General features: G+C 35.3%; 1 pseudogene; it reads left to right on the plus strand.

The window, feature by feature from the left end:
* The first annotated feature begins 4840 nt into the window (after positions 1-4840).
* On the plus strand, positions 4841-5337 carry LOC114208263 (S-phase kinase-associated protein 1 pseudogene; annotated as a pseudogene).
* The last annotated feature ends 5095 nt before the right edge of the window (positions 5338-10432 follow it).

Here is a 10432-nt window from a genome sequence, read left to right on the forward strand (position 1 = left end):
ATGTAATTTGCGGTGTTTCTGGACCCATAACAATCGTGAGTGTGCTTTTTTTCTTTCTTTTTTTTTATTTTTCTTGAAGCATGATACAGGTTTACAGCTAGTTCACATATTTCATAATCTTAAACACCCTCAGGAAAATTTATTTCTGGTCAACTTAGAGAGTTAAACCACCTAGTATTTCTCTAAAGCCCCCAAACTTAATAACTCTACAGTGTGTAAAAGAAAATCTCTCTACAGAGAACAGAACATAGCCACAAGGAAAAGAGACAGGTATCTACCAAAAAAAAAAAAAAAAATCAATCAGTGTCAAGCAGCATTCTGAATGCTTCCAAATTAGACAAAATCCAAGTCTTCATGAAATTTACTTTAAGGATGATTCTAAGGCAAATGTGACAGTTATCTAATTATTTCCTGAGTTGGAGCGTAAATCGAAAAATGGAAGTAGAAGATGGGGACAAGATATTACAGGAAAACTTTAGAAATAAAAGCATATTTAACTACGTTTTAAGGATGATTTAGGGGGTGGAAGTGCTCTAACCAGAAGGAATACGAGAGAAAGCCTGACTTGAAGAAACATGTGCTGGTGGCATAAGAAGAACAGCAATTTAATGGAGATAGAGAAGAGACGTAGGAGAGACTTAGGCCATGCATTTGGGACATCGAGGGTCTGCATTTCTTAGCTATGGTCTTGACAACATAATTCAAGATTTAGGATGAGATTCCCAACCACATGAGAAATGACGTGTGGACAGCTGGGATAGCTCCATTCCTCCTCAGTAAGGATGTTCCACAGGCTGAAGTAGAAATGAAGTTTCATCTGCTTTTCCTTTTTGACTTCAAATGCTGCCCAATCTCCATAATATCTACAGGGACAATTACTCTCTAAGGAGTGACCCAGCTAGAAATAGTTAAAAATAAGCCTGCAAACTAAATTCAGTACTCTTGCTGTTTACATGCAACTGAATTTTACATATTAACAAATCAGTAAATATTTTTGCAAAATGTCTTTAACACTAAATATATTAGCTGCTAAGCTATTTTTTAAAGAAGTATTTTAAAATATTTTAAAGTATTTTTAAAGAAGTATTTAGAAGGTGCTTCACTAGAAATCCAATTCAATATAAAAATGCTTAAGTAGTTTCATAAGCAATATAATATATTTTTAAATTATTAATGCTATTTCTATGCATGACTAAAACTAACACAATAGAAGTTAGTATTTGCATGAAGTTGTAACACTACTCTGCTTTTCTGATTACATGAAACCCAATATAATACATTTATTTTAAATTACTAAGATATATAGAGTTGCATGTATTTACTCAGACCAAATTAAAATATTTGGTCTTTATTTCATCACTGTATAGTTTTTCTTCCATGTAAATATGTTGAAGTTAATGAAGGAAATGGAAAAAAAAATCTAAATTAGCACTTCTTTATACTACTGCTACCGATGAAAGTGTACATTTTAATTAAGATAGAACAAAAGAGCTAATTACTACTGAACCCAAATTCTCATGGCAGGGATTAGGACTAATTTTTGTTTTACTTGTTTTTGAACAACATGCATGAAGCACTTGTCATGTTTGCGTGAGTTCAGTAGTTTTTACTCAAGTAACCAATTCTAACATGGAAGAATAGTTGAGGTAGAAGATAATTTTTAGATGATAAAACTCCACGCCAGAATTTTCAGGAAACACGTTTTATGGATTGAAAAGCTAACACTCTCTCATAACTTGGCTAGTTCCAGAGCTGAGGCCAGATCCAGCTCTTACCTAGAAACCAGTGGTCTGCCCACCATGTCACACTGAGTCATCGTGGCTTGGAACCGCATGGTCAGAACACTAACACTTAATGATGACTACAAATGAATAGCTTTAACAAAGGACAGCTTAAAATGATAAACTAATTCTCTGCCATTAAATTTTGAACAAACCTAATGAAGGATTCTGCCTTACTTCATACTAGATCACTTAGGTATTAAGAAGACAAAGCTTGAGGGGTGCATGGGTGGCTCAGTTGGTTAAGCCTCGGACTCTTGATTTTGGCTCAGGTCACGATCTCGGGGTCATGATCTCAAGATTGTGAAACTGAGGCCTGCATCAGCCTTGCAATCAGCGTAGAGTCTGCTTCAGATTCATTCTCCCTCTTCCTCTGCCCCTCCCACTCGTGCTCTTCTTCTCTTTCTCTCTAGGATAAATAAATGAATCTTTAAGAAAGAAGAAGAAGAAGAAGAAGACAAAACTTGAGCAAAACATACAATTAAATTACTTTCCCCAAACATGTAATATAATTACATTTATTATTATTGATTATATGAACTATATTGATTATATAATGGTTATATTAAGATATAGAATATAACCAATTATATATAATGATTATATTAAACTATAATCAGAGATAAACTCCTTGTATTTTACAAGAAGATGAAGGAGACTCTTTTGGAGTCAAGACTGATTTTGTCTTTTAGTTTAACACACTTCAAACTGAGTCTATAAACCATCAGCTTAATTGATTAATAAATGACATGTCAAATCGTTGAACCAAAATGGTTACTCAACTGATTGACTGAGGGCAAATGCTTAAGGTTGCCAAGAATGTTTAATCATCACTTTTTAGTGGAAGAAAATAAACACTCCCAAATATTTTTTAATAAAAAGAAATTAATGGAGATAACACTGGGCTTGAAAAGTAGAAGGTGAGTTTGAACCCACATTCCAGCACTTCCCGGCTACATGTCTGCTGCTAGGCTACTTAATAATTTGTAAAATGAGGGCAGCATTACCTGATTTCTACCTGACAGGAAGTTTAAGGGATTAATATAGTATAGTCAAGTTAGATTTATATCTATATTTATATCTGTATCTATATTTATATATCTTTGCATTGGAGGCTGTGGCAGTCAGTTAAAAAAAAACAAACAAACAATTTTAACCAGTGCAAAATTATTTAGCCATCCAGTTGTTCCACCACCATAAATTATAATATGCAGAGTATTTTGGACATGATTGTTCCTATGCTCCTCTGCTTTCCCAACTTTCCAAACCCCACCTGTGGCCAATGGTGGTACATTAACAAACTTTCTAGCTGTCTGGCTACCAGTTGAGTCCAGCCAAGAGGATCAACAGCAGGAGTCTGGAGAGAGGAAGAAGATCACGCTACCCATTCCCCCAGCTCTGAATGGAAGGTTCACTGCCCAACTATGCACCTTAATTGAAGATCACAGAACTTGTCAAGGTACCATCTCTTCTGATTCCTATAACTTCATCTTGCCCTTAGTTTTCAGGATTAGGGGTAATAATAGTGCTCCGTGTCATTATACAATCCCCTTCAATTTTGCTATACGTTGCTACATCTTGGTGAATACTTTTACTAGACTGTCTTCAAATTCCCAATTTGACAATGTAGTCCATTCACTACCAGGAGCTTGACTGATACAACACATTAGAACCTGGTAATAATCCACAATGGTAAGGATGGCATCTGGGTTGTTTATTTTTTTCCCCAGTAATAACTTTAATAACTAGTGATTTGCTTAATTCCATCCCTACTCTCTTACACAATACCCCTTAAAAGCAATAATATATGTTTTCAAGTAAGTGGTCTCTTTTAGGCTGTACCACTGACCAAGTAAAGCTAACTGGCATATACCTCAAAATCAATCCCTACCACTTGCAAATAAATAAAAGGTGAATGATAGAGTTCAATAAAGCAAGTCACAATACTTCTTGACAAGCAGTTGGCACCAATTTTCACCAATCTTTGGTACTAATTTTGTGAAAGATGAGGATAACCAGTATATATGCCAGAGGAAAAAAAACATCACAGAAGTCTTAGTTTTAGCATATACAATAACAGGGAAAACAAATGGCAGCAAAGAGCTGTGTCCTGGAGAAATGGGAACTCCCTGAAATTTCTGTTTCTTCATTGAAGTAGGAGTTTGGCTACAGAGGTCAATATTTCGAGAAAAGAAATAGCAACATGAATTACACAGTGCTGATTCCATAGTCACTCATATTTCTATAGGAGACACAATAATACATTTTTCTGTTAGGCTTGATTTTTATTTCATGTTTTTTGACTTATTTGAACATGATAGATTAGATAGATGATCACGTTAGGTAATGATTTTGAAAAAGTAATGCTATGAATGATTCTCTGATCTTAGAAAATGTTGTGGCATTTCCATATTACTAGACTACAACAAATGAAGTTTCTTAAAAACAGAATATATACTTTGAAGTGTTTTGTAAGTATGAGTTGGCACTGATGTGGATAGATCCAAATCACAGTTCAATGTTTGACGTTATTCACTGTTTAAAATAATCCTAAATCTCAAACCAAAACCCACATACGCCTTTTTTGGGAAATGAACCAGAATTTAATGCTGATCTCTATCTATCAAAATTTTACTCCAAGAAAGGTCAGAAGCTGAGGACTTGTCTGCATGCAGACGGGGGGAAGAGGAACCAGGAAGAAAGCAAAGAAGGAGCAGGAGAGGCACCAGGGGACTGAGCATCATAGAGGAGAGAGTCTCAGCATGGAGGAAGTGGTAGATGGGTCCACAGGAGCTCCTTGATTCCTAGGAAAGAGGCACTTCTGCAGAAGTCAAATGGCTGCACCATTGAGCTTCTGCAGGGAGGAGATCACAGGCTGCTCTTCAGAAAACAGGCTGATTATGGATTTCCATTACATCTTGCGGCCTATGCTCTGTCCACTCAGATGCTTATGGCATGGCCCCCGGCTGTTCTAGATCTGAGCCTTGCTTATGCCCCGGCACTAAGTCTCAGCTGACGCTGCTCAGCCTACAGCCTGCAGTCTGCCTGAGACTGAGCACCATGCCTTCAATTAAGTTGCAGAGTTCCGATGGAGAGATATTTGAGGTTGATGTTGAAATTGCCAAACAGTCTGTGACTATCAAGACCATGTTGGAAGATTTGGGAATGGTTGATGAAGGAGATGATGACCCAGTTCCTCTACCAAATGTTAACGCAGCAATATTAAAAAAGGTCATTCAGTGGTGCACCCACCACAAGGATGACCCCCCCTCCTCCCAAGAATGATGAGAACAAAGAAAAACAGACAGATGATATCCCTGTTTGGGACCAAGAATTCCTGAAAGTTGACCAAGGAACACTTTTTGAACTTATTCTGGCTGCGAACTACTTAGACATCAAAGGTTTGCTTGATGTTACATGCAAGACTGTTGCCAATATGATCAAGGGGAAAACTCCTGAGGAGATCCGCAAGACCTTCAATATCAAAAATGACTTTACTGAAGAAGAGGAAGCCCAGATACGCAAAGAGAACCGGTGGTGTGAAGAGAAGTGAAATGTTATGCCTGACACTGTAACACTGTAAGGATTGTTCCAAATACTAGTTGCACTCCTCTGTAATTGTTAATATTAGACAAACAGTAGACAAATGGCAGCAGCAAATCAGTTGTTTAAGCAGAATATTGTCCTCCTTGCATGTGTAGTTTGAGTACAGATTCCAAACTTATGGCTGAGTTTCTTCTTGTACGATCAAAAGTTTCTTTTTTCTTTGCTCTAAATAAACCTGAACTGTGAGTTCTCTGTAGAAGGTGAAAAAAAAAAAAAAAAAAAAAAAAGTCTCTATGCTTTGCAAGCCAAATAAGGAGGGGGAGCAAAACAGGGAGGGAAAGCATGAATTTTAGTATAGCTTTAGAATCTAAGACGTAAAATAACTTGTCAAAGCATCTAGTTGAATCTTAAGGAATAGCTTCCAAACTGAGCCTATCTAAATCATTAAGAATAATAGCTTTCATTTGTTTTTCTACTTAAAAATATAGTGTGGTACTATATAGAATAGAAAGTTAAGATCATCAGGCCTATAGCTGACAACTCTGGGTACAAAAGAGCTCCATCTATAGAAAATCTTTTCTTTTAAATCTGAACTATATTAGGGATTCTGAAAAATTTTTAAAAGAATGTAAGTTAATGGTTTATAATTAGGGCTTTAATATAATGATTCATACCATTGACTCATCAACTTTCCTTTCATGCAAATAGATTACCTCACAACTCATGAAATGACAGGTATCAAAAGAGCCACTAGAAAAAATTTTAATCCCTTAAATCACATAAGTAAGTTAGGAAAGTGACTCAAGATTAGATAACTAGGCCCCAAATGTAACTGATGAAATAAATGATGGGGAAGGTGTTGCTGTTTTGATATAAATTCTTTCATTCCATGATATTTTTCATATGAGATCCAAGAAAATTCACTGACTTATTAATTTTTTTAAGTAGGCTCCACGTCCAGTGTGGAGTCCAATGCAGGACTCGAACTCATAACCCTGAGATCAAGACCTGAGCTGAGATCAAGAGTCAGATGTTTAACCGGCTGAGCCACCCAGGTGCCACTAAAATTTTAATATTATAGCAACTCATCTTTTTCTTTGGATATATCTTAGTTTTTATCACTTTATATTAAATTTTAAAAGAAAATATCCGAACATTTAATTAAGAGTTTAAAATGACAGGAATTAAGTAATTTATGTCTATGAACAATAATAAGCATTTAGTAAATAAAAAGAATATACAATTAGTTCATGTGCAAGGGAAGCAACTTTATTAACAAGAATGATTTTGGTGATATTTAATTTTTAATGCAGTTCCTAGATATTTGTTTACGTAAGTATAAATTGGTTCATCTTATTTAAATTTCTTGACCATGAAATTGCACTTGTAATATATTTGTATAATAATTATAAAGAATTCGTCATATCCACACAGTTTCTGTATGATTGGCATTAAGGCTTTCACTGCTGGTATTTAGTGAGAGCTTTGGATTAAATGTGTCAGAAGTACATTCTAATTAAACAAAAAAAATGAGTTGATTGCAGCAGAATGAATTTTGTTTAGATATCTAAGATATTGCTTTCCAAAGAGTTATCTGAAGAATTATATAATTTAATAAGTTTAGTACTAGCATGAAGTAGAAAGAAATACAAAACAGAAAAGTACTTTCTTACCCTGTGGTTAGCAATACCTGACTACCTTACATGATATTCATTTTGGCTTGTTTGGAATGTCCGTGCCTTCTCCCCAAAATTACTCTTGCATAGTATTTCTTCATCAAAAGAAAAAGGTATTTTTATTGCAAATACATCACAAAAATGTCATTAAATTCATCTCGGTGTCATGGTGCTTGGCTGAGTGAGGCATTTTTAAAAGGGAAGGCAAAGGAAAGGGACTAGAATGTACTATAGACATTGTATCTATTTGTTTATATACACTGCCTGATTAAATTACTTGAGTGAGGAAGACAGTATATTCTTGTGGATCTATTTAGTCCCAAACTCTTAGGGCAATTTAAAAAAAATGGCAGACTCTACCTCTCTATCTTAAGTTTCAGTTAGAAATTTGAGTGGCCTTCTACTCATTTATTTGTTCATTTAATAGTCATTCAGTGAGAACCTATTTCAAAGTAGGCATTTTGCAAGATACTTCATGATTTGAGAAATGGAAAATGCTTCCATATTTCTGGTCTAGTTGCCTAGATAGATACGGTAACATTACTAATGGGGGTGTCTGGGTGGCTCAGTTGGTTAAGCATCCAACTCTTGATTTTGGCTCAGGTCATGATCTGAGGGTCATGAGATTGAGCCCCACCTCAGGCTCTGTGCTCAGCAGGTAGTCTGCTTGAGATTGTCTCTCTCCCTCTGCCTCTACCCTTCCCCCCCACCTCCTCTCTCACACTCACACGCTCTCTCTCTCTCTCTCTCTCTCTCAAATAAATAAATAAATAAATCTTTAAAAAAAGATTACAAAGGAAGATGTTATTATTTTTTTTGATTCCATACTAGATTTACAACAACTTATTTGATAGCGGAAGAAGTATAATGAATTAAACTTTTTAAGTTGGTTTGGGGAGTCTAATAATGTATTTTTCTTAAGTTTGTTTCATAACGGTTTAACTATCAAGAGAAATATATATTTTCCCTCTCTCTGTTACTCGCAAATTCCTGTGGTTTTGAATGAATCTGAAACCTCAAAATTAAAATCCATATATTACAGGTAGATATTCTGCCTGACCCTATTCCAAATAAATTGAATAATCTACCAAGAAATTTATTTTCCCCCACAGATACTTCTGATTTTCTCTCCCACCTTACTTTATTTTGATTGGCACTGTCAGTTTCTAGACTTAAGAAAAAAAAATTTAGTCTATTAGACTTAGAATTGCTTCCTCTCAAATTTAGCAAGACAAATATAATACTTAGTGAAATCATTTATATGTTCTAGGTAACTCCCATAATATAGAGCAGATTCATGTTAAACTAAATTCATTTCCTTTTATTTAACTTGATTACTGGTATTAAAATAAATGATTAAAGGATGATTATATATATAATGGAATATTACGCAGCCATCAAAATATGAAATCTTGCCATTTGCAATGATGTGGTTGGAACTAGAGGGTATTATGCTAAGCAAAATACGTCAATCAGAGAAAGACAATTATCATGTGATCTCACTGATACGTGAATTTAAGAAACAAGGCAGAGGATCATAGGGGAAGAGAGGAAAAAATGAAATAAGATGAAACCAGAGAGGGAGACAAACCATAAGAGACTCTTAATCATAGGAAACAAACTGAGGGTTGCTGGAGGGGAGGGGGTGGGAGGATGGGGTGACTGGGTGATGGACATTAAGAAGGGCACATGATGTAATGAGCACTGGGTATTACATAAGACTGATGAATCAGTGACCTCTACCTCTGAAACTAATAATATATTATACATTAATTAATTGAATTTAAATAAAAAATGTTTAAAAAAAGAAAAAAATGATGAAAGAAGACAATTTAGGTGATACAAACAAGTTCCATGTAACACTCCATGCAGCAGTAAGTCTCCATATGGACAATTGCAAAATGGCTGGAGGCAGGAATCTTTTATGTAAGATAAAGAATGAAGAGCAAGGAAAAGAGAAACAGAAAATATTTGATTGACTGGGGCCACCAAGTCAATCTTGATTGAGGTGAGAAGGCCCTGGGTTGGCATTGTTTCAAAAACAGCCTTTAAGTCACAAGTTAATATGATTTCAGGCAAGTTACTTAAGCTGCCGTTTCGTTAGTTTCCTAGTCTGTAAAATGAGGACAATAATAATGTCCTTTTCATTCCATTGCTTTGTGCATTAAATGAGTCAATATCTATAAGGATGCTTTAAACAATGATTGCCATTTAGTAAGCATTAGGTATTATTTATTATCTACAAGAGGAGAAATTTAAAGATCAGGTATTAAACAACTTGGTCAAGGTCAGACAGGTAGCAGAATTGGCCTTCGATTCCAAATCTCTCCACCTTAGAAGTTATGATCACAACCTCTAGGCAGTGCTGTTTTGTGGTTCTAAATCTTTTCCTGCTCTGGGGAGGCCAGGGGTTGAATGAATGCACCAGCTTTGTTCTAGACCTCAGCGGAAAACACACCTTTTCCCTGAAATGAGAATTAGTGTGTGGACTTGGGGGAAAAAGCCATGTAAATCAGGCTAGAGTGTTAAAAAGAATCTCATAGCTCACATAGTGTCCATCCCAGACAGATTCAATATGTATAAGAGTTTTACATTGGAGTTCAGGGTAAAAAGAATTGATTTAATTTGAAATAGTTGTTCAGAATACCCTTTGGCATTTCACTCTTTGAAACCCAATGCACCAGTCTGTGGTTAGTTGGTTATTTAGGAATTTAGGATCCTGTTAAATCTCTCTCTTTCTGGTGATATAGCTACATATAGCTACATCTACATAGGTGATATATGATTATAATACTAATAAAATGAACCCAGTAGGATATATAAATTGTGTGAGTTGGGGATCCATGCAAGTTTATTGAAAAAAGGAAAAAAGGGAGAAAAAGAATGAAAGTAAGAAGTGGGGAAGAGAGAAAAAGACAAAGAAAGAGAAAAAAGATAAACAGAAAGCAAAAGACAGAAAGACAATGAAAATATTTCTATACAAGGTAGAGAAACTTGGACTTGGGATTATTATATTATTCAGTGAAACCTATCCTCCTTCAAATGAGCTACTTTCATTTCTTAAATAATCCATGCATTTCCACACTTTACTGCTACCACCATCCAGCTTGAAATCATCTTCCCTCTAACATACAATCATTCTATTCACCTTTCATGGTCACCAGGCTAAGCAATTTGAGGGTAACTGAATTACTTTCTAGGGATTCTTAGTAACTAATAAATGGCTAGCAAATAGATGAAACATAATAATCATTTGTTGAATAAATGCTTAGTTCAAGTACTATTTCCTCTGTGAATTGCATTCCAGCACTTCAAATTGAAATGAACTTACCCAGTTAGGTTCCCCTGAATCTTCTTCATCTTTTGATTTAGGTACATCATAAACATAGTGTTTTAAGTGACTGATTTTAAGTGTGCAGCTCAAGGAAG

This window comes from Eumetopias jubatus, unplaced genomic scaffold (assembly GCF_037043125.1).
Source record: "Eumetopias jubatus isolate StellerSeaLion01/CBP00866 unplaced genomic scaffold, mEumJub1_p1.0 scaffold_2, whole genome shotgun sequence".
NCBI classification, from domain to species: domain Eukaryota; kingdom Metazoa; phylum Chordata; class Mammalia; order Carnivora; family Otariidae; genus Eumetopias; species Eumetopias jubatus.